The 24,249-nt window shown below is 40.9% G+C and overlaps 1 protein-coding gene and 1 long non-coding RNA gene across 2 annotated transcripts in view; one reads left to right on the forward strand and one right to left on the reverse strand.

The window, feature by feature from the left end:
• LOC126866317 (uncharacterized) overlaps positions 1-3,846 on the forward strand; it is a 42,747-nt gene extending 38,901 nt beyond the window's left edge. The window contains exon 2 of the long non-coding RNA XR_007689853.1: positions 2,272-3,846. This is a non-coding gene — a long non-coding RNA (uncharacterized LOC126866317). The remainder of the gene's footprint in view (positions 1-2,271) is intronic.
• Positions 1-24,249, reverse strand: part of LOC126866821 (uncharacterized) — a 188,892-nt gene that overhangs the window by 92,478 nt on the left and 72,165 nt on the right. The window lies entirely within an intron of this gene.

Here is a 24,249-nt window from a genome sequence, read left to right on the forward strand (position 1 = left end):
ACGATGGGGTCGAAAGATACGGACATAATCAAATTTTGTTAATGTTTCTAAATTTGGTAGGATTTTCTAGATATTTATTTCTCGATTCTTAACGTGTTTTCAAATAAAATTGACGAGTAATAGGAAAATACTGTACGTGTAAGTTGAACGGCTGTGTTTCCTTTTCAATGCAATTGTATTGTCGCAATTGTATTGTAATCGTGATTGCGATTAGAAATGCTTAGAATTCAGAGGAGAGTATGTTGAAAAACGAGTACATTAAAACGCGTCATCGCAGAAATACCAACGATTGCTTATCATTTATTTACGCTTGAAGAAACGGTCGTTTACTATTCATCGGATGCAAATTGCACGTCGATTTTCGTTAAAAAGATTTCTGTTTCTACAACGAATACTTAGAATCACGGTCTTTTGTACAAGTAGTAAATGATATATGTAGGTCCCTTTCTGTCTGATTTCTTTGACGCTTCCTACTTCAACCTTGTACCGTGTCTTTCGATTTTAATAAACTTGCTCATTTGCATATTGTATAATATGCAATCTTAATACTAAACGATGCTAATGAATAGAAATCGACGCTAATAAGCAATATGGATATTAATCGACATCGGACTGGAATGCGTAATAAAACATTTAATTAGAAAATTAATCGAATCAGAGATTTACCGTAACTTCGAGAAAGGAAGATAAAAGTATTTCAAGATTGCTCGGATGTGGCATAAAAATTTTAGAAATTGCCAGAGTCGGGCTACATTGATAAATATACGCAATGCTTCGGGAACACGGCTCGATTTATTTTTCACTGAACCAGGAGAAAGAAATCGTGGAAGCGCCAAGCGTGCAGCTACATCCGTCGCCACGTTGCGTCGCATCGCCTCACAGATAAGGCCCTAGCCTCGACAAACACGTCTACGTAATTCGCTATCTAATCGGCGCTAGCCATTTATGCAAACTAGTTTTAGACGTAGAGCATGCTTCTACCGTCAGCAACGACGATCTTTTTTCCTTTCTTTTTTTTTTTTCTTTTTATTTATCTTACAACATATTCGTCCGCGATCGTGGACAAGCGGAAATCGATCTGCGACTATTGCGACCTGACGATCAATCCGTGTATCCGACTGCTTTTTATCAATTTCGCGTATTTGATCGTGGTTCGTTTACTGTCACAGATTTATTTATAATATTGTTTGTGAAAACGACTGATCGCGTTGAAAATAACCTTTGTAATCGCGATCTAGAAACTAAACGAACCGTAAATAGACAGACAAATAACACGTATAATGGTTCATATACAATAGTTTGGTATATTTATGCAAATTAATAATTTTATGAATATAATTAAAAAGATGAGACAGAGGTAGAAAATTGTTCTAACCATCAGATAGGCAGATTCATACTATATTTTGCATATTTTGTATACTCTTGCATCTCCGTAGAATAGTTTGGTATATTTGTGCAAATCGATAATTTTATGAATATAATTAAAAAGACGAGACAGAGGTAGAAAATTGTTTTAACCATCAGATAGACATATTCATACTATATTTTGCATATTTTGTATATTCTTGCATCTCCGTGCAAATGTTCAAACTTTCTCGATGCTGCAGATGTAAAGATACGAAATTAAGAAAACATCGAATTAGACAATTTTTAGAATTCGACAACAGAATATACACGACCTGCAAAAAGGTAGAAAACGTCGAAGGTTAAATAATATTGTCGTTGTTATTGAGATATGTATAATTTTGTGTGCTAGATTAGATCGGCCGCGTAGTAGTGACACGCGTATGTGAATTGAGTGTGCTAAGTACGTGCGTGCGCGGCGTCTCGAAAAACAGATGAACGTAACTGTTCCGTTGGCAGTGTGGTATGGACGATGGTGAGACAAAGAGAGTGCCGAGACGCGTGCAAATAAATATCGACGAAGATCCTAGAGATCGTTTATTAAATAAATCTAAAACTATTTTAATACGAATTCTAAGTGTGATCTTAGTGTTCCTTTACTTTTATTCCGGTCATTAAGATCCACAATTCTCAACAGTTGTAATATTTCGTTCCATACACCGCATAAATCGCCATTTAGAATCCATTCTTCTATTCAGATTCGCACACATATAAATTTCTTTGGTACAAACTTCACGTCGTAGTGGTAGGTAGTTTTAACGTTAAAACTCTGTGGTGTCGTATGTCGATAAGCTTATCACGATGGTAAAAGAGACGCAAACGAGCGGAACTTGCGATCCCTAGGTAACACACGCTCGGTTTCTACAGGTGTCAACGATTATCCCTGGGCATCGTCGTGTCGCGCGAAGAGTGAAAAGCAGAAGAGCTGGATCCGCTTCCAAAAGGTTTCCCTTCGGATTTCATCCTTCCCAGGACTTTTCGTCGTCGTACGTCTGGATAACGAGCAGCCGATAAGACGATCCCAACGACGTCGAGCGTCGCCCTTTGTCAGCACCCGTCGATTTCTTCCCCCTTTTCCCGAACGATAGATGGGGGATTTCTCGGGGATCTTCCAGGAATTCACGCGGCTACGGGTTTCTTTTCGAAGAGAAGCGGAGAATGCCGATGGACGCGTCTTAATCCGAGTCGACTGCCCTCCTCCCTAGGAGAGACGAGTTCTCTCCAATCGATTGTTGCGGCTGGTTTCTTTTCTCGGTACTTACATCCTCGAGGTGTGTTTGAATTGGCCCTGTACGTGTGACCAAGCTGGAGAATTGTTACGTTTTCGGTTGATGTTATACGTGGCCTGGTTCGGTAGCTATGGATGGCTAGGTAGACACACGTTTCTCTAACTTTGTGTATTTTCGTGAAAGGGAATAAAGCAACAGAAATCTGATATTTGTTCGATCCTCTTTATTTTCAAATGATATATCAAGAAGAATGTATATATATTATCGTTAGTAACTAAAATAAATACGCGTCGTTTTCTGAGTTATTAGACAGCATGTTTGGACAAATTTCTATTTCTATGACAAAGGGTAGAGGAATGGAACTCGAGATTTGTTTCACCCTCGTTCTTATGGAACGAATATTATGGAAATAAAAATGTACGTTACTCTAAGTATCTAATTCAAACTATTACTAAACTCTTTAAGATACAATAACAATATTTGATATAAGATCGTAAGATTATTTGTACGATAAAATCATTTCGATAAACCAATCTGTATCGATAAAAATTCTGTAAAATCAATAGGCTAAAAATTCGAAGAGAAGTACGACAAATCTTAAAGAGCCGCAAACGTTGGAAACTACGCAAGTGGAACGTGTATACGCACAATACGAGCCAGATGACGAAGCGAAAAGGAGACAGAGAGATCATGTGTATCAAAAGGGTGAGGGTAACACACGTGTCTGTCGTTGGGTCAGGGTCGACGCGTAAGCGAGAAAATCGAGAGGGAAATCTGGCTGCTGCCAGTCGATACATCCGAGGTGGTCCTACCCCATATTACACACGGTGAGGGATGTTTGCTATGTCCCATTCACGAACCATTACGAAATACTGCATGCTGGTTAATACCAGCACCGCAATCTGTAACCAGGCACAATGCCATGGAAAAAGTTTCCGTTATAGCGAGAAATTTATCTCTCGATAAACCAACGAAATCATTGTGAAAAATTGATTTCCTTTCCGACGATTTACACCTCTTGATTTGCGAAGAGAATTAGATCCAAGAGACGGAAGAAAAGGGAAGTAAAGAGAAGAACAGATTGCTTATAAGATTAGGGTTTTGGGTATACATCTTCGTTTAGAGCGAAATAATCAAAATATATATCAATGACAAAATCCACAATCACTTAGTTGCCAACCCAATACAACAACATACATTTTTCTTTGTATAATACTTTTTGATGCACAGCTTAGAAAGACTTCTTGTCTATTATTTATTATCTTAACCCAAAATCGGTAGGTCAAATTTATTTTAACCCTCGTTCAATCATAGACGACGATAGTCGTTCCATTTTAAAGCGCTCTATACCTCGCAATATACAAAGTACGATACCCTAGATACATAGAATACATGATCGTACAGAGCTTAGAACATACGCATGAAAGAAGGAAAACAACGCACTAAAGATTACGAGGCAAATTAAAATTCATATTACCTGTTCCCTAAACGAAATCCATATATCGGTTTGGCAACTAAGTGATTGCGGATTTTGTCATTAGGTGGTATCGACAAAATCCGCAACCACTTAGTTGCCAATCCAATACTACATTGGTACTCGCATCTCGGAATTTATAACAAATTTCTTTCAAACGAAAGCCACATATATTAAAATTACATATTACGACCGAACAATATCCAACCCCCTCCCCCTAAAAAGAAAGCGAATTCCGGAAAGAGAAGATACTCGGTGTTCCAGGTTAGAAGACGTGGAATATCGACGCGTCAATTTCAGGTGCACGTGTCGAGGCATCCCCCGAGCGGTCGTCGGAACCACCCCCGGCGCGATACTCGTGCTCGACGACGACGCGTACGATAGAGCAAATCCCAGTGGTGGTTCCCGGGATTCGATTGCACGACGCGTACACAATCGGCTAGCACACGGCTAGAAACCTTCGACAATAGCACGCGACGGGGGATGCAATCGGTGTACACACCCCGTTGTCAGACATTTCGCCGGCTGACCGGTCGAAAGAGCCACGGCGTAATTGAATCGGCGCAGACTTTATTTCGCACCTTGAAATTGTCTTTCCGCGTTGCTATCCAACTTCGTTAGCCATTTCCAGATCGCTCGATACGAAAGAATCTAATTGTAAGATGGTATGGCGATCTAAATTTTAACGCTCCACAAAAACCGATTATTTCTTTTCAGTTTCTGGAGATTTCAAGTCTGCAGAATGTTGAATATTCGGTGTAGAATTCTAACACTGTACTACGTTTTAAAGTATCTGGTTAAGGTGGTGTAGCGGCACTTGAGTCATAGAACGACCATATTTGACCATCGCGAGTATTCACTCGTGTCGTCATTTAAATCCACCGCAGTGGTATGCCAATCTGAATTTCGATGCTTCAAAAGGAATCGAACTCTTCTGTTCATTTGCTTAAAATTTCAAGTACGTAGAATGTCGTATCGTCGACGCATCGACGAATCTTTTTTGTTTAATATAAAATATAATTTTACGGAACATCGTATTATCTGCGATATTGCACGATACGAATACGAACAAGTCGAGTTTCGTCGAAGAGTCATTCTCCTATCGAGAAAAACACTAAACCAGCGTTCACTCGATCGTTTAAGATAATCCAAACACTCTTCCCCGATACAATGTAAAATTTTTTACGAAATATACAACGTTTGACCGCATTCCCAAACACTCTTCGTTCGTTCGATAAAATTCTATCACTCCCACACGGTACGTATATCGCACATCTGTTTTACACACCCAGTCCCTTGGAATAATTCGAAAAAATATACGAGCCAACTTAACACAATATTCGGCTGCGTCTCTGAACCCTCCGGGGACTTCACATTTTCTCCCCAAGTCCGATTTAAATAAAACTGCCCCCGAGGCGCTATCTTCCTCCTGTTCGTCCACTAACCACCTTCTTTCTTCTTCTTCTTCTTCTTCTTTTCTCCACTACTTCGTTACTTATGTTCGCATTCGAGTCTCCCACGAGCAGATACTCAGTCGTTGAGCAGAGGGTGAGACGGCAGAAGGGTGCAGGATTCGAGAGATCTTTTTTTAGACTCGACCGTTGTCTGGGTCGCACTTAAAGCGGAAACGTCGCGATGGTGAAAGGACGAAAGCTTCCTTCGGCGTGTGTTTTCAGTATCTGAAACTTCTTCGCTTGCTAGATCCACGATGATATTCGATCCTGGTATTCAGCGATCTCACCTGCTGCCAGTGACAGCAGTATGCGGCCACCAGGACGAACGAATTTTCCCTCGAACGTTCCCTTGCCGTCGTTCAGCTGCCACTTCCGTCGTCGATGTAGACTACGCCACGACCCGGCTTTCCTGTTTTTCTTCCAGCGATTAGAAAAATTCTTCCAGCGAAAATAGCAGCGATCGTTTAACGTTTGATCGACGCGTCTTCTCTCCGTCTCCGATGAAACGTTTGTTGTCCGTAGCGCATGATCACTGGCATCCAGATTACGAGTCTTTACGCGTTTGTGGGAAATTTAAAAGTGCAAACGCACGAAGGTACGTAAACTATAAATAAAGTAAAATGTTGGTAACAAAATGTAGTAGGTTTGATCTTTTAGTACGAGTTGAATAAAGATGATTTCTCGTAGAAGGCGTTGAATGAGAATTTTTTACGAGGTTTCAGTTTCCGGACAATCGACTATAAAAAAGGATCGAGTTGAAACGTTTTTAAAAAATTAAACAATTAAGACAATGTTGGTGGTAAATGCAAACATGTAAAAAAGTGGCCTCGTTTTCTAAATTTTAGAATCTCATCCGCTTACGTGAACGCTTAAACTTATTGAAAATTCGTTCTAAAGTAAAATAAACCAATAAACGATGATTCTCTGGTATTGATTTTCGTTTGCTCGCCACTTCAAGAAGCATCCTGGCTAACATAATTCATGCACGAACCTAAAACGATCTCGTCTTAAAAACGGCGAATTTATGAGTCCGCATTTATCGCGCCCCACCTTTTATTCTTATCGAGCAATCGAATACTCTCGTAAATACCACGAACTTCAAAACTCAGATTCGTTCTAAACACGAATCTTTTGGTCATAGTCTAATTTGTCTGGCGACACGACAACGAAACACGTGAGTGTCTTATCCTTATCGATCTTATCAATGTGCTGATCGTACCGATTCTGCCATCGGTCGTCGATGTGATTCCTACAACCTCAAAATCGATATGACAAAGATCAACGAAACAAAATTAACCGAGATTGGTTTAAAAGCCAGATTCTCAACCTGTAATGTTCCAAAATGATCGGAAATTACTTTTTGGAAAGTTACCGCGTTTATATCAAGTATATTAAAATCGCTGCTTTCTTTATTTATGCTTTTCATCTTTTTCAGTTTTTGGAGCATTTTATTCATGAAATAGGTGGAATCTACAAATGGTAAAACTAAATATTGCAAAATTTCGGGCGATGCAGGCACGAAGAGAAGTATATTAAGCGACGTTAAATACGTTAAGATCGTAAAATATTATTATATTCTTACGAATATATATTCTAAATATTAAAATAATGAAATATTACCAGTCTTACTAGTATTCTAAAATATCTATATTAATAATACTCAATAATGCAAGATGATCCAGATGATATGCATCATCTGGTTCAACCTACTGGTTTTTTCAAAACTTTACGTCTTCCAATGCAGTTGCAAAGAGAAGCACTATGCCAAAAGGTATTTCCTATGAAAAATCGTACAATATGTCTTCGAAACAACATAAAATACATTTCACAGAAAACACGTTAGAAATAAACATTTCAGAACAACGACAATTTCCAGTTACTTCGATACTTCGGATACGATAATGTTCAAACAAATAATTCTAAAATAAAATGACGACTGGAACCATGTTGAGAGACACTGGTCCACAAGGAACGTGTTCGGTCCTCTCCATCCACGTGTATTCGCATCAACCCGTTCTGTAACAAGCTTTCCCTCAAAACGATACACTCACCCCAAATGCTCCCCGGGGGTGAAGAAATCGCGTTGATACATCGGCGAGGAAATTTACGAGCGAATCGAAGCGAAGATTCTCTCGAAGCTTTTAAATCAGGATCATCCGTAAGATCCTAGCCGCAGCTAAAAAGCGGCTAGGCTTTGACGATCGACTAGAAGGGAGTGGCTGCGACCTGGAAAATGCTGATACCTCGCGCTCTGCCTGGAATTTCGAATCGATTCCACGGGGGCTACCGAGAGACAGAGAGAGAAAGAGGGAAAGAGAGAGATAGATAGATAGATAGAGAGAGAGAGAGAGAGAAAGAGAGAACGAGAGCGAATGGAAGAGAGAGAAAGAGAAAGAGAGAGGGAGAGAGAGAGAGAGAGAGAGCTACTGAGAACACGCACCCAGGAACTCGGTTACAGGCTCGGTGCAGCAAAACCGCTTTTGCCGCGGTTCCAGTCGTCTTTCCGCGGGCCAACGATCGCTTTAACTTCCACCGGTGAACCTACCTACCATCGTTGTGTAGAGAGGTAAGAGTACTTTTACTGCGGTCACGAGCCGGATGCTACTGCGCTTACCGAGCAAATAGTTCCGGGAATTTTGTGTCTGCGATTTCCACCCTTGGCTCAGCGAAGATTTCAAAGATACTACCTACGGATCTTTCGTCGAGGATATAGTACGTGTCTGTTGAAAGGGTTCAACGTTATATGCGCGATGCTAAAAGTATGTTCGATTTTGGAGAGCGGATAAAAAGGAGGAGATTATTTCGCGTGGGAGTAGAATGGAGCCAGGTCATTAACCTAGAGAATTTTGCTGTTTCGAGGAATGCGAGATCAATGGGTTTGTTGTTGTTAGGTGATTGTGTACGTTTAGTTCACTGGTGTAATTGATTTCCTTTTTTCTATTTTTTGAAAATTGGTATCGATGTTCTTCGAGAGCTTCAAAATAAGATTTGTACGCGTAAGCGTGTAGAAGCTTGTTATTCGATCAATCGATCTTCTATACCACTTTTATGAAATGGAATTTTTAACAGTTCGTTAGTATTCTGTTATATCGCATCTCGTTTCTGTAATTGAAAATCTCTATCCATAATCTGTCTTTCATAATTGGAAACTTAACTCTAATCGATAGCAGACTCGCATGATATCCCTAAATCACAGATTTATTTATATTTTATATGATACTGATCTTGTGAATAAATATCAAAATCAAGCGATTTCACCAACACTCTATAAACACTTATATCTATGATCCAATAATGATAATCGAAAGTTCAAACCGCGAAACACGTAATTTGTCGTAGAGATTCGTTCTAGGGATGTTACTCGAAGATACTTTTCTTCCGCGTTACACAATTCACTTTCTTCGCGCTGAAACCGACTCCTCGCCTTTCTCGATCGCACACACAGACCAAACCAACGAACTTGTAAATATTTCGTGCAAGTTTCTCATGGCCGCGAACGGCAATAGCAACGGCAATTTCATCCGTGACTACGAGAACGGAACGCGATGAATTACAATGGCGTCAGAGAGTGCCATCGTCGCGTGCGTCGTAGAGAGAGCACACCTCAGCGTCTGGACTAGATGATTCACAGAGACGTGCGCGTCTAGAGTGTCTAGACGGAGTATATTTCCGGAAAAAGCAATAAAGACGGCCGCAGGAGGCCTCGCCAACCGAGAGACATTTGCGTCAACCTGGGGAACGTCCCTATGACGTCATCAGCGTCTCAAAGCGCCAAGTCTCGAGTCTCGCTGTTTACGTCCATGACGTAAGACGATCGAGCGACAGTGTCTGGCTTCTAAACTGGCGACCCGGTGAACGGCCAGGTAAATCGCGTCTCGTCGATGACCTGGATTTCGTGCCACAATCCCACAGTGAATATCCTTCTCGTCATTATCGTTCACACCATTTCTTGCCTTGTGCTATTAGTTGTGTTCTAGAAAGAAGCAGGACATTGCCCTCGTAGGAAAAGAAGATAAAGAGGCACCAGACGTTGCTGAAACTTTCGATACGAGTTTCGAATAGAGTCACCTTTTCTTCGTATCGAATTTATCTGAATTTTTCTTCTCTCTTGAGAAATGCTTCGTACGCTTTGGAAATTAGTCAATGTTGGACGATTTTCTGTATTGTAATTTTCGTTGATCGATATAGTAATTTCTCGCTTTTCGTATAGGTTTCGGTCTTGGACTTTTCAAAACGTTCTGGCTCTTTTACGATCACCTTCTAAATTGGTCTCTGATTTACGAATCGACGATTCACGACTGTCGATTGGAATACTCGGGGAATCTCTTTTTCCTTCTAATTTTTATCCCTAAGCGCGAACAGCGATTGACATTCTATTCTGTATCATCCATCAGCGGTTTTACCCTAATCGACGCCCGACTGCCACTGCAGTCACTTGGTGACCAGCGCTAGATTTTTCTGTGACTTTATTAAAATTGCCGATGATTACTACCAATTAACGATAATATTTGCATCGAATGAAAAATTGTATTTACCAAGTTCTCGTCGTACGCTATGCATCGTAAAATGTCCATCAACTTCGATTCGTTCTACGTATGTGTTAGGTTGTCCGAAAAGTGTCTTTTTCTTACAGACACGACTTCTACAACAACGCATCTTCATACAAACATGAAACCTAATCTGTCGAACGTTGTGATCCTTATTTTGATAGAACAAAATGATCATACGTAATTCGATGAAATAATATAAAACGGAAAATGCATCCATTATTTCCTTATAAAACGAAAGAAACTTTCCCGACGACCTAATATACAACTTTTACATGGAATATTCATGTCACTAAATTGCTAAAAGGATACAGAATTTCTTTAATAAAATTGTAACCTTATTTTCCATATATAGAGATAGAAAGCTAATAATTTGTTTCTCTGTTTCCATTATTATATATATTTATTATACAGGGTGGTTGGTAACTGGTGGTACAAGCGGAGAGGGGGTGATTCTACGCGAAAAAAGAAGTCGAAAATATAGAATAAAAATTTTTCGTCCGAGACTTTGTTTTCGAGAAAATCGACTTTGAATTTTGGCTCGGTACGCGTCCACTTTATCGCGTCTCGTTATAACGGATCTCATTGTAGATCGTTGTCTCCATGAAAAAATTTGAAAAAGAAAAAAAAAATTTTTATTCTATATTTTCGACTTCTTTTTTCACGTAGAATCCACCCCCTTTCCGCTTGTACCACCAGTTACCAACCACCCTGTATATATTTTATTATATATATTTAGATACACGTCAAAAGTTGGTATTAATTCCAAGATATATCAGAACATATCTACCTTACCGAAACATAATAGAAAATTCGATTAACAATCAAATAAACGTTAGAAACATCCAATATTAACCAGGTACACGTAAACAACACAGATTTGATAAAAGAAGACAAAGATCCATCGCATAAACCTTCGTCGTCTATTACGTGTCGCGCTGATCCTTCGTAGCGCGAGATATTTTTTATCTAGGATTACATCTGTAAACTTTGTTGTAAGCGCGTGTAAGCAGAAGTAACAACCGACGAAAAAGCCTGTAATTCCTATAATTCTCTCGGTCAACGTTCACTGTGCGATTGTTCCTCGTCGTTTTTAACATCGTTCTGTTGTTCGTCCGACTGAATCGAAAGCAATTAGAGGTCGCGGCTCCCAACAACGTCAAATCCTCTACGATTCTCTACCCATGATTTTTCCCAGCTGACAAAACGCATTCCAATTGGAAGGAGCCAATTTCGCTGCTTGCGCTACCTATGTAACTCTGGCCAGTTCGTTCGCGAAATCGCTCGGCGAGTTTTAACTTCGAGAATCGATCAATCGATAATCCGCGCCGATTGGTAGCTTCAAGGCCACTTAGCAAAAGTCACGCACGTGGATAAGCCACTACGGGATTACGAGACACGAATGTTCGCGTTCATCGAGGTTACGAATAAGAGGATTCTGCCTTATTTACAATTCCTCGAATTCTTGCTCCCGGTGCCTTCAGCCGGCCTTTTCCTCCTCCTCCTTCTTTTTATCCACTCATTTGACAAGGTTTCTTTCCTCTTTACTACTGTTTCTCCATTTCTTTCTTTTCTACCACATAGCTTTTCGGTTACTGCGTTTTTCTGTTGCGTTTTTGGTTGCTGATCATTTTGACGAATTGAATTTATATACAGGGTGGTTGGTAACTGGTGGTACAAGCGAAGAGGGGGTGGATCCTACGTGAAAAAAGAAGTCGAAAGTATAGGATAAAAATTTGTTTAATCTTTTTTTAATTTTTCCATCGAGACAACGATCTACAGTGAGATCCGTCATAACGAGACGTGATAAAGTGGACGCGTACCGAGCCAAAATTCAAAGTCGATTTTCTCGAAAACAAAGCCTCGAACGAAAAATTGTTATTCTATATTTTCGACTTCGTTTTTCGCGTAGAATCACCCCCTTTCCGCTTGTACCACCAGTTACCAACCACCCTGTATATATGTGTGTGTAGCAAGTTTATGGCGTTTTGTGCAGAGTCAAATGTATGACGAAATTTGGAACGACTAATAGCGATATAACGACAGTGACAATGTAGCTTGAGAATTACAGTGGCGTAAGTCAGCCCACTGCTATCTTTTATCGAACAATGTTCTGTGTTTATCGTTATAAGAAAATAGATTTTTCCTATACTTTGAATATTATCATTGAATATTGTTCTTGAGAGACGTTGGTTGGTAACTACAGGAACACCGTGTAGCCAGTGTCTTATGACGAATGACGAATTGGCCGGTGATTTGGGCGATAGAGTCGCGAACCCGACGAAGGGCCGTGCTTACCAAGAGGACTAGAAAGTGTGTTTCTAATTATTTAAATTTCGGATGATCACCTGCAACTTGAATCGCTGTTGCATCCGTTCAACTAATTAGCTATCGCGTATCCAGTTCGAAGAATCATATCAGTTCGTGGAAACGTGACTGGTGTTCCTTTAGAAGGGAAAGTTGTTGGAAATCTTCTAAATTGTTAACATCGGTTTCTTCGACAAGTCATTATTCAAAATGAAACATTAACCTACGATTAACTCACTTAACTTAGGGAAAGCAAAAAAGCTAGAGTTGGTAGGTTCACCTGCTGAGAAATTCAATTCTTATTTTCTTGTAAATCTAAAATAGTAAAACTATGCGGTCGATCATTAAGAAACCGTAGCGAGGCACGTGGGAAACTTCTTCGATTTTTCGAAAACAACTGCGACGTGGTTAAAATTGTATTCAAAGAAACGACGTTTCACATGCGGCAAACTAGCGCCACCGGAGCTTGAGAGATGCGCCAAAGAATTCGCGAGACGGCAGACGCACCCAAGGAAATCATTTTGTGCATTTTTTCCTTTCGACCTCCCTTTTCTGCTGATCCCTTTCTTTTTTTTTTTTTTTTTTTTTCATTTCCTCGTTCGATGCACGGGCTTGGTGGCCCGTCCCGTTTGCTTTTGGCAGCCGGACCCGCGTCGATGCACCACCGCACTTGGACGCCGCCCAAATGTAATAAATTTCAAATCAGGTCATTGCTTCCCTTTGCACTTAGCGCGATGCATCGAACCCAAAGGCTTGTCGCGTGAACAGCGAACCGACCATCTCGTCGTTTGCATTAGGTCCGATGTACGTTTGCGCTCCAAATGATACAAAGCTGTTCGGATTTTGGTATTGCGACGATATGCGCGATTTGGTAGATTCGCACTTCTAACGTTTATTGTTATTATTGTTAATATTTATTAACAGGCATTGCCCCTATGATACAATATACGATACAATGTAACACGATATAACAGACAGAACAGAGTTACAGAGTCTCGAAGGTGAAATTGCAAGTGAAACAAAGTAAACTGGAATACGTCGTTAAATGTAGAAATACGTCTCGTTATAAACAATTAGACGCTATTTATCCCGAACACGGAGCGTCTAAAGTTGTGGAAAAGAGATCAAATCGAGCCGATAATGTGTTAACATGTGTACACATCCTGGTAATCGGGTCGCTGTTTCTGATATCGTAAACGAATCAGTCCGGAAAACCCACAACATTACGCAAAGACCGCGAACATGCGTTAAAACTTGCAAACTGGAGAAACCGAGGACGATCAACGAAATTATGCAAAAAACCTTAACACCAGAACTATCGGTCGAAGATATCGAAGAAACGCTATGGTATCGTTTTAGGTTTGATAACGGTACAGTTGCATACGCGTACAATTTCATTGTTAGAAATGCAACATTCTCATTATCTATCGGAAATACAAAGTTCCTATTATTACGACATATCTAAAATATAAATTACAATTTTTCAAATTGGACAACGTCGCAATTACAATATCGCAATTTGCAAGTGAACTTTAGCCACTACAACAACACCATCCATCAAACCTTTCGTTTGTGTTCATCTGCGTCTGTTTGATATAGTTGAGACTCGTTGTATGTAGATACTGTCTGTACATTGGATGCATATTATTGTATATCCTGGGCTAAAAGAGAAAGAGAAAGAGAGAGAGAGAGAGAAAGGAGAGAGGGTTTATCGGCCGCTTCCACAGGCAAAATTATCGTCCAAGGCACGATTGGCGGAACTGACGTGAGAAATGAAACGACACGGCTGGATTCGAGCGTCGCGATTGGCCACTACGTTGGTGAATTGATTTGTTACGGCGAGTCGTGTAAATGATCTGCGAAGAAGAAGCACGTGTCGACCCTCGTGAGAACAGGTTCCACATGAAAATTCGAACGATGTCGAGAGTCTCGTGATAGCTGCAAGCTGATAACCTTTCGATCAGATTCTGTTATACATACTGTTACGTACACTACCAATCTTTGGGTAGAACTCTGCAGAATTTTAGATTCTCGAGAATTCTCTGGCTTTGGTCAAAATTCAGTAATTTTCAATCATCCACATTTGCGAAAGAAATTATCAATTTTGCTGAATTCGAGATTTGAAAAATCTCGTTTATCAAAGAATCGTTTCGAGACTTGTGCACACACGTAACAGTAGGTAATTTGACGTAACAGTGATTTCATTACGTCTGCATGAGCTTGATAATCGTGATTATGTATAGAGTATGATACGTTCGACTTCGATGATGCATATTCGTTATACAACATTCTCTGTTAGTTATTCTCTTTCACCTGACGATACACATATTTGTGAGAATGCGATTTTCACGTGAACGTACATACGTACGTATGTACATATATTTTCAGATAGTATGAATTTCGAATGTGGCGAATGTACCTATGGTAGGACTCGATGCTTGAGATTGGCGGTGAAAGGAGATAAGATTTCGAGTTGCGAAAAGCGAAAAAGAAAGACTTTTTAAGTTTGTTTTAAAAATGATCAGATAGTTCTTCGGCGATTATACACGGCATATACGAGGAGTAGGATATATCTTGTTTGAAGAAAAATATCAAAATATACTCTCGTACATTTAATACGAAGAATGAGCCTTTCGCTATCACAAGAATCAATCGCAACACTATCCGATGTTCGCGAAGAAGAAATCGCTAAATTCTAAAATAAACTTTCCTAAATGCAACGCTTTGAAAGATTTTCAAAAAATGTTCTATTTCTGTACGAAAGATTAATAAAGAGGAGCGAAAGTAGGATTTCTGGGCGACAATTCACGCACGATTTTTCCCACGAAGCATCGTCGCGTCGTTTCGTTTCCACGTCCGCGTGAGATAAAAATTTGTCCGCCTGCTCGTCGAGCTGACTCACAGCTTTATTTATGAACGATTTAAAAAAGCGGTCGCGCTTCTGTAATAACAAAAACATTGACACACCGTCTCCAAGATAATTCCTGACTTGTGTGCGACAAGAATAGTGAGCTCACGTGCGAATGAAAGCCAAGAAACCGAAAAGCGACGCCCGGTTAAACAAGTGATTTCCGCGAACCGGAACGCGTCTGGTGGGAGGTACTTGAAAACAACGGGGCATTTCGTCGATCTGTGCTTTCCCAATTCTCGTCACGTGCAAATTAACGCGCTCGTGACTCGTGACGCCCTCGTCGACCAGTCGTTTCGCTAATCGATGAGTAACTCAACTTAACACGTTCCGTGTGCCACATGGCCCTCCCCGATGATCGATCATAGATGGCACAAGTTACAGAAAATAACCATATTTTCTTACGTATCGTTCGAGTAAAGAAAGTTCAATGTGTTGGACATTCTTCATTTTCGATGAAATATTTTTATGTCATTTTTGGGCGAATTTAACGTTTAATCGAGACTGTTCAATCATAGGTAACTATAGTATAAGGGTTAGAGTCAACCTGTTTCAGAGTATATGAATTTATTTTATTCTTATTCCATAGTCTGTAGCCTTTTTTTTTAAACTGATGAATGATCAATGAACGAGAAACCAGTCAAGACATTGACTCGTCAAGGGATGAAAAATCAGTCAAGAGATGTTGACTGATCTAGGGGAGATAAACCAGTCCTATAGTCTGTACATACAATAAGGGCAGTTGATAAGCTTACTGTATATAGTAGAGAATATAAATTAATATCAAATAACCTACCCAAATTTCACCTGAATTATATTTATTCAGTCAGATTTCATTTTCTAAATATTCGTATTAAACAAGAGAAAGACATAGGAATCTTCGTCTACTTGTTTCCAGCCGATGAACTACAATTGCAAAATACAATTACTTTCCAAACTCTGGAGTTTCAAACCTGCCACCAAATGTTTCTTGACTTAAAGATTGAACGTATGCTTCAAGAACTCTTGGTCCAAATTTCATCCTGCAAAATCCAAGCTCCAGAACCAAATCATTTACGACATCTGATCAGGTCATGTCCGAAATAGAATTTCAAAGATTTAACATCAGCCCGATCTTGAGACTGTAAGAGGACGAATACACGTAAATCCACTCTGCATAATCTACGACATTTTCCACTAAAGAATTTTCAATAAATTTTCAATAAAGAATTACAATAAAGAATTTTCCACTAAATGTAGGGGCATCTTATCGTTAAACGTATCAGAGCAACGAACGCAAGAAACTCATAGAATCCTAAGAAACGAGACTAGAGAAAAAGAAGGAAGAAGCATCGGGTGCTGCAAGGTGCGTGCACGCGGAACAGCACACAAACGTAGAAAGTTAGAACGAGGAAAATTGCCATCTGTATATAGAACAAAACGAGAACAGATGCGCGAGCTAGAGTCTAGCTGGTGTCTAGAGTGTAGAGGAACGCAATGCGAGAATGGGTGTGAAAAAAACGCGTTCGCGAGACGACGCCACATAGTCGCGACGACGAGGAAGGTTTTCTCGAAGGTGAGACGAGACCGCCGAGTACGTGACTCCCTCCTGTTCTGACGTCTTTCTCGGGTTCTTGCTACACGTAGTTTCCTTCTAAGAGAGCACGCTCGCTATTATTATTCCTAAGAACATCGCGATCGCGACGTGAACGAGGAAAAAGATCTCGCGGAAGAAAAAAGAAAGAGAGAGAGAGGAAAACTTGGTGCGCCTCCGCCGTTGCAGCTCGTAGAATCATGATCGACGGTGTTGCGCGAGCTGACACGCGGCTACCGTGAAACGAGAAAAATCTGAGCCGCGTCTCTCGAGAGAGGAATCGTAAACAGCCTCGCTGCCAGCCATCTGGGCGAAAGCGCGTCGATGGAGTTTGGGGAAAGCGTGGGATAGCCGTCTCCAAGGGATTTCGGATCGAGATGCTTGACAATTTTCCTGTAAAACGATGTACAAACGATGAAACAAGTACACAGGCTCGTGAAACTCTTCGATCGCTTTTACACACACACGTTACGAATGTACCTGTATGTACACACGCCAGGTTACAGTACAAATGATTACAAATACAGTGTACATTGGCACGTATTACTTATCACACCTTACTTATTACACCTATTATACTTATCTTCTATAGCTCTAAGCGCTCTTCTTATCAGATCTTTATTTTCTATAGTTAATTTCCATAGTATCGAATTTGTATCACGCCTGTGACACGAACTAAACGTCGATATACGTATTTATTTCTAATCGATCGGTATTTAAGTGTCGTAATAGACACACTGGTTTCTATATCAAACGTTAAACATATTATATCGTAGGGTTTCGTATGAAATATTTAAAAATTTCATCGGTACAATTATTAAAGTACGAAGATTAAGAATCGTTTGTATCATTTGCTATTTTGCGTATGGACCGCTGTTTTAAAGGGTAAACGATGAAACAAATATTTCCATAAAAAGAAATTACAGGGAAAGAGATGGATCGATCGATGGATCGATGAATCGCGAAATGAAGTTTCGTCTGGGCAGAACCGCGAACCGTTTCATGGTTCAGGTTCAGACGAGAGGAAAGGCAGGTAGGAGAAAAACAATCGCAGTTTGCCGCAACCAGAGACTCCAGCTATAGCGCTAGACATAATATTTACTTCTGCCCACCTGCCCCCTCGGGCAGCCACCGCCAACGTGGCGGCCATCTTGGGTTGGGAAGGTCAGCTGGAATTTGGAAGGTCTAAAGTGTACGCACGTTCCTACATTCGTAGAATGATCGTTAATTATGTCGCGAGTTTGGATCGTTCGACTCGTACATTATTATTTGGAAATTACGAAGAAACCACGAGAACGACGAATTTCTGAATCGAAATCAAACTTCGTGTCGCTACAAAATCTTTAAAAATTTATGCGATTCGAGGTATCGATCGTAATCATCGACTCTTCGTCCCTCGATCTGCCAATTTTCCCGCCAAAACTGTAAATGCTCGATTCAACCGATGACTATGAAATATCCTACGTTACGTGAATGTATACGCAAATTCCTTTATTTCCATAAATATTCCTACGGTATAGTCGTACGTAGGCACGGAATTCTTAAAATCCGACGATTTCAAGTTAAAAGTGTCGCGACGTTAGTGCATCGAAAAGAAACGCAAAGAACAAACAGCAACCGCGTTGCCAGAAAAATCCACTCTACGGTCATTACTTGCCACGACACACCTTTCTCCTTCTTCTTTTTCTTTTTTTTTTTTTTTTGTTTGTTTTTTAATATTTTTTATCGCCAATATCGTTACGCGCCGGATAATTGGAAGCCATTTCAAGTCCTCTGCTCTCTTTCGCTTCTCTCTCTCTCTCTCTCTTTCTATCTTTCGATCCCTTGTTCGCTATATACCTTTTTTTTTTTCTTGTATTCTCTCGTATTGCTTCGGCTCAACGTACACACGCATAGATATGGCTGTCTCGTTTGTTCGGCCGTACATATACGGCTATATACATGCGCGTAACGTGAAATTAAATCGGGTCAATTAAGAACGCGTATTAATTTTGCTCATTAATCATCGGTGCGTGGGTACATCGATTATTTATTCGTAAATCAAATTTAATTACTGGCTGCGCGACCCCGGCTGGATTTACTCGAGCGAATAAATCAATGATTGTCCGAGGCGGGTAAGCAGCTAGAAGAGGAAGCCACGTGGAGGAACGGGTTTTGGGAAATGAACGTGACCTCGGGATGTTCGCTCTTGTTTACGCGAAATCCGTCGAGAATTAATTATACATGTACATCGTGATTATAGGAGGAATTTTGGTTATCGTTTCCTATTGTTTTAAGACCGTGATGAAATATGAGAAAATTTCCAGTTCCGCGTAGTTTTCATATGAATCGATCCTTTCGGTTTCACCATACCATCGGAAATACTTAATGTTATAAATTTCACGTCGTTCCATTCTTAAAAACATCAAAAGAAACGTTATTTCTTTACTTGAGATAATAGTATGCATCGCTCATAAACAATCAGAATACGTATTCTTCGTATCTGATAAATAATCTGGTTATAACATAAATAGAGAGAACAATGTATAGCGCATACAGGAAATTTCACACCGAGATTTCGGATAGAAATTTTATTTTTGCTGAGAAAAGAACATAATGTCGAACATATGGTTTAACGAATTATCGTACAACGAAGCAAGAATATTTCTAAGTATCCCGGAATTTATGTACTTTGTAAAAGTCAGAAACGAACGATAAAATACAATTTCGGCACGAATCGGTCAAGTTCGAGTGTCTTAGAAAAAGTTAATACAATGTTCAACTAATAAAATTATAGAAACAATACAGAAAAGCCAATCGCTATCAACAGTAGCGATTAATCCACCTCCTTCCCTCCAGAGAAGTAAAATAAATTCCAGCCCAGACCGTGAAAAGCATTTTTCCACGCGAGCAAGTCCACACCCATAAATTTGTTCACGGTACGATGTAAAAATCGTGGTTAAAGGAGGAAAGATTCGACGATACTCGATTTCTTTCGGTCGGAATGTCGGAACAGCTTGACGTTCGACGAAAATCCGGCCTTTCACTTCCACGTGTCGAGCATCTCCTCGCGCGCCAGAAAACAGAAGGGAGCCGGCGTATTCGGGTCACGTGCCAGACGAACACTTGGAAAATTCCATTTCCAGCGTACCGCTAGCTATCGGAGTTGGCTAACACAAGTATACGTCAGGAACGAGCCCAACGATCTCTTAAACTGCCTTAAAGCTTGCACGGACCTCGCAGATCCGTGGAACGAACCGCAAGCAGACGAATAAAGTCGTCGAATACAGAGATGCATTTCAGAACCAGCGTCGAACGATATCGATTACGAGTCGTGCCGATATCACGTTTGCTTTTTCTCACACGGATGGGATCATCCAGAGAACACGTACCTCCGGAAAATACTTAGGAAAACGTCGAAATCGCCTTCGACTACCTGAACCTCGCAAAGATTCTGCCGCAGGTGTTCAGTTTTTAAACTCATTGTCAATCTTCTTGCCAGAGGATTCGTCGATCTGCCCATTCAACGGCCAGATCCTTTCAGGAAACTCTTATTGCTCTTCACATGCTACGGAGCACCGTGAGCCAGAGTAACAAAAGCAGAGCGTCGAGTTCCTTGTTGGATACCAAAGCTGTAAGCTCCGCAACTCTAGAGCCGTGCCAGTACCTCAGACTTCAAGAGTATCGACACTCAAGGCCGCCATCGAGCCTAAACTCCGATGACACATTTGTAGTTCCGGTTATCGGCAATGCAATACTCTTGGAAATGGATCGACATCTCACGAGACGTCGATCTTGACACGTGCATTTCTCCTATAACGATCATAAAGTACGGAGTATAGAAGAGTCGACGCTGATATGATGGGCTCTTCGCCACGTGAAAGCAAAATTAAACGTTTTCGTGCACTTCGATCTACGATTCAATCGGTGATTTGACTTTCTTTCTGAGCTTTTTCAGTGCATCTTAGTCGTCGTCGTCGTCCGTTTAGATCGAGACTGACGTTCATACTAATTACTGTTTTGTGCTATCGTTCATTAGTAATTTGTCGTTAGCGTTGTCTAAAGGAAAGTAATATCTCTTTTGATTGGAGTAGTTACATTTCAAGACGAATTTGTTTGTTGGACAGTAACGGTTGATATATGACAGTTGGAACAATATATACCTCGTATCGGATATTATTATCGAAAGAAGTTCAAGTCACAGAATTGCGTTAAGAATCACGAAACACTAAATCTTATTTTTCTTCCATTTGGAATTTAGGTTTCGTAATTTTGATGTCACCTGGTGTCTAAGATATATAGTTGGAAAAGGAATGGTCTCTTAAGTTGGAAGATACAAATTACCGCTAATAGTAGGCGATGTGTTTGTAGAATTTTATAAACGCGTTCGACCATTCACGGTAAATCGCGTCAACCAAATTCTCAAGTTCGTAAATTCTCGTTACAATTAGCTAATCAACGCCGCGAATTGGTCGATCTCCTATTTCGTTTAGGACAACGAGATACAACATCAAGAGATGTTCACTGATCTACGGATGATAAACCGGTGAAGTTCCGTGACGATGCTATCGCAGAGGAAAACTGGGGGGTTGGTCGTCCCACCACCGGTCGCTTGTGGGTGGAAATGATCTTTGAACATGGGAGAAACCCGACTTTCTCATTTTCTATTTGATGGAACAATAACCATAAGGAACGTCTCGTCTTGAAGATGTTTTATACAATTAACCCTTTCGCTACCACCGTGCCGCCGGAATAGCGGTACTGAACGGAGCACTGCGACGGAAAGAGTTCATGTGTTGCGCGGGGCTCATGGTTAAGTGGTATCCCGCGGACGTCGTCTACAGACGACGCTCGTACACACAGGTCATCGAGCGGACGTCGTCTATAGACGACATACGTAGCGAAAGGGCTAAGAGACTAGATAGTAAAATAAAAATGCTTAGTTTTATGACAGTTCCTTAGTCTTGACCGAGGGGTGGATTCTGGTTTATGTAAAGAGTCACTGGACCTAATGATACATTTATTTGACATAAAGCACGACCGACGAAGGCTACCATCTTATAAAAATATCTAAAAGAACGTTAATAATCCCACCTAAATATCTCCAATTCAAAAAAGAATTGCCTGAACCTCTTAAAATCGGAAGAGATCTTGCCCGATTCGGCTCACGTCCTCGAAAATACAATTTGACAATTATCTCGGAAACGGCGAAGAAAAACAGAAGGGGTGGCTAGGTAAATTGGCCCTCGACGAAAACAATTCGCTTTCTTTCTTTGCCAAGTTTCCACGCGAATTGGCGGTAGCGCGTAGTCGTGTGCACGATCTTTGCAACGCGGTTCGTTTCTTTGCAAGAACGTGGGGAGGAGGGAGGGTAGGAGTAGCGGAAATACAAGCTAAAAGGGATGGAAGGTGGTTTACGTGGAGGGAGGAATCTCGTAGCGAGAAACCAGTCCAGGTACGACGATGTTGCAACTTGAGCAGGCCGAGACGAGACGAGAGGGTAGAAGGGTGACGCCAGTCCGTGATCTAATTTGCAATGCAATCTAGAATAACAATGGTCGCGAAACGGGAGGGCGGACCTGGGTTGCTTCGACGAGCCGACAGAACCCGCAACTGGCAACTTTCTCGAACGACCTTCGTTCCACGGGGTTTCGGGGCTAATCCACCATGGCGAGATTTCACGGGTTAGCCGGGAAAATGCCTGGGATACGATGGTTCAGTGAAACCACCCAGGGATAGCATCGATTTGAGAAGCTTCGTTACTCAACCATCGGAGTCTTTTCAATTCAGTCTACGATTCCGGTTGGATGGTTTTGTGTTCCAACAATTAACGAAGTTCTGTACAAGTATACGTTTCTCGTTCGTGAGTTCTTCCTGTGAACCTAAGTGTGTCCTAAGTGAAAATAAAAACGATTTATTAGGCTCAGAGATGTACGCAAAACTTTAAAAAATGAGTGAAACGTCGATCAAAGTCCGAGAGGGGTACGTGTAATAAAGAAAACAAACGACATCTCGATATTACGATGAGCAATATTTCGAAAGTTTCGAAGGGAGTGAAAAGGTACGTGCAGATTTAGCTCGGAATTTCGATAAAGAGGAAATCTTAGTAATTTGCAAGTGAATTTTAACGTGAACATAATTCATCTTTTCCTTCCTCGATCATCTTCCGCTAACTAGATTACCAACGTACCTGTAATTTTCCAAGTATTCCCTAAACCATTCAACCAACATGAAATTTCGTCCGGCTCTGCAAACTTCCATATAAATTGCCACGTGCGTGAAGATTTAAGCGCGTCACGTGTCACGGCGCGGCGCGATGCGGCGTTTCGGTTAAATCGATCGAGGTCTCCACCGGTGGCCATTTGCCTGGTCCCGAGCTTCAACCGAAAATTTATCGACTAATTTCTATTTACGTGTACGAGTTCGCGGTCGTAAGCATACCGAGGCGAATGGTAGATCGATAACGTCTAGCGTCGGCGACGCAACGACAACGACAACAGTCCTCGGAGGCAAACAATACGTCCCGTGTCCCGGAAGTCCGACGTCAGGGACATAAGCACGTCGTAGCGCGAGACAAATCGAATCAGGGACGTTCCCTCTCTATCCGTTCCACTTCCTCTTTCTCTCTCTCTCTCTCTCTCTCTCTCTTTCTCACGAGCTTTCTCTTTTCCTTCCGTGTTTCCGACGTTGATGTTATCAGCTCTTGTCGCGTCTGCTGCAAATAAATCTTTTGTGCAAGCGACGACGAAGGACCGCTTCTCTCCTTCGCTTCGGGGAAAAAAGGTTGCGGTATGACCTGGAGGAAATAGAAAGGAGGGGAGTTTCGTCGGTACCAGTTGAACAGATGGAACAAAGCGAAGGAAGAGAAGCGGGCGAGGATTTAAGAAAAGAAAGGGAAAAGGGCGTATAGCGTTTAGGTATTGATTATCGATGAGAAGACTTCAAGGTTGAAACTCAAGACAGCATGGGTTAATTGGCTTACTGCAAATTGTGCGTTGAATGGTCTTTGCAAACAGTTGGCATGCAGTTTGTCAAAAGATCTCTTGTACTGCTCTTGTACTTTGAATAATAACGGGGTTAGCGATGTCGATTTTCTCTTGCGGTAAACAAATTGGGTGGTATTTATGAATCGATAGAATTTCAAGCGCAATGATTCACCGTTGGTCGCAAATCTCATCTCGCGTGTTAAAAATTCTGGAAATAAGAGATGTCGGAAGATTGACGATTCTTTCATCGAAATGAACTACTTCGAGCAAACGTAGTGCAAAGTACGACTTTTCAAGTTTAAAATCAGTCAACAAGTTGCAGAGGGTGATGTTTCGACTATCCCTTAGTATTGTCACAAAATCAAACATCACAGGCAACTTTTGTATT

The sequence above is a fragment of the Bombus huntii genome, chromosome 6 (genome assembly GCF_024542735.1).
Source record: "Bombus huntii isolate Logan2020A chromosome 6, iyBomHunt1.1, whole genome shotgun sequence".
Lineage (NCBI taxonomy): Eukaryota > Metazoa > Arthropoda > Insecta > Hymenoptera > Apidae > Bombus > Bombus huntii.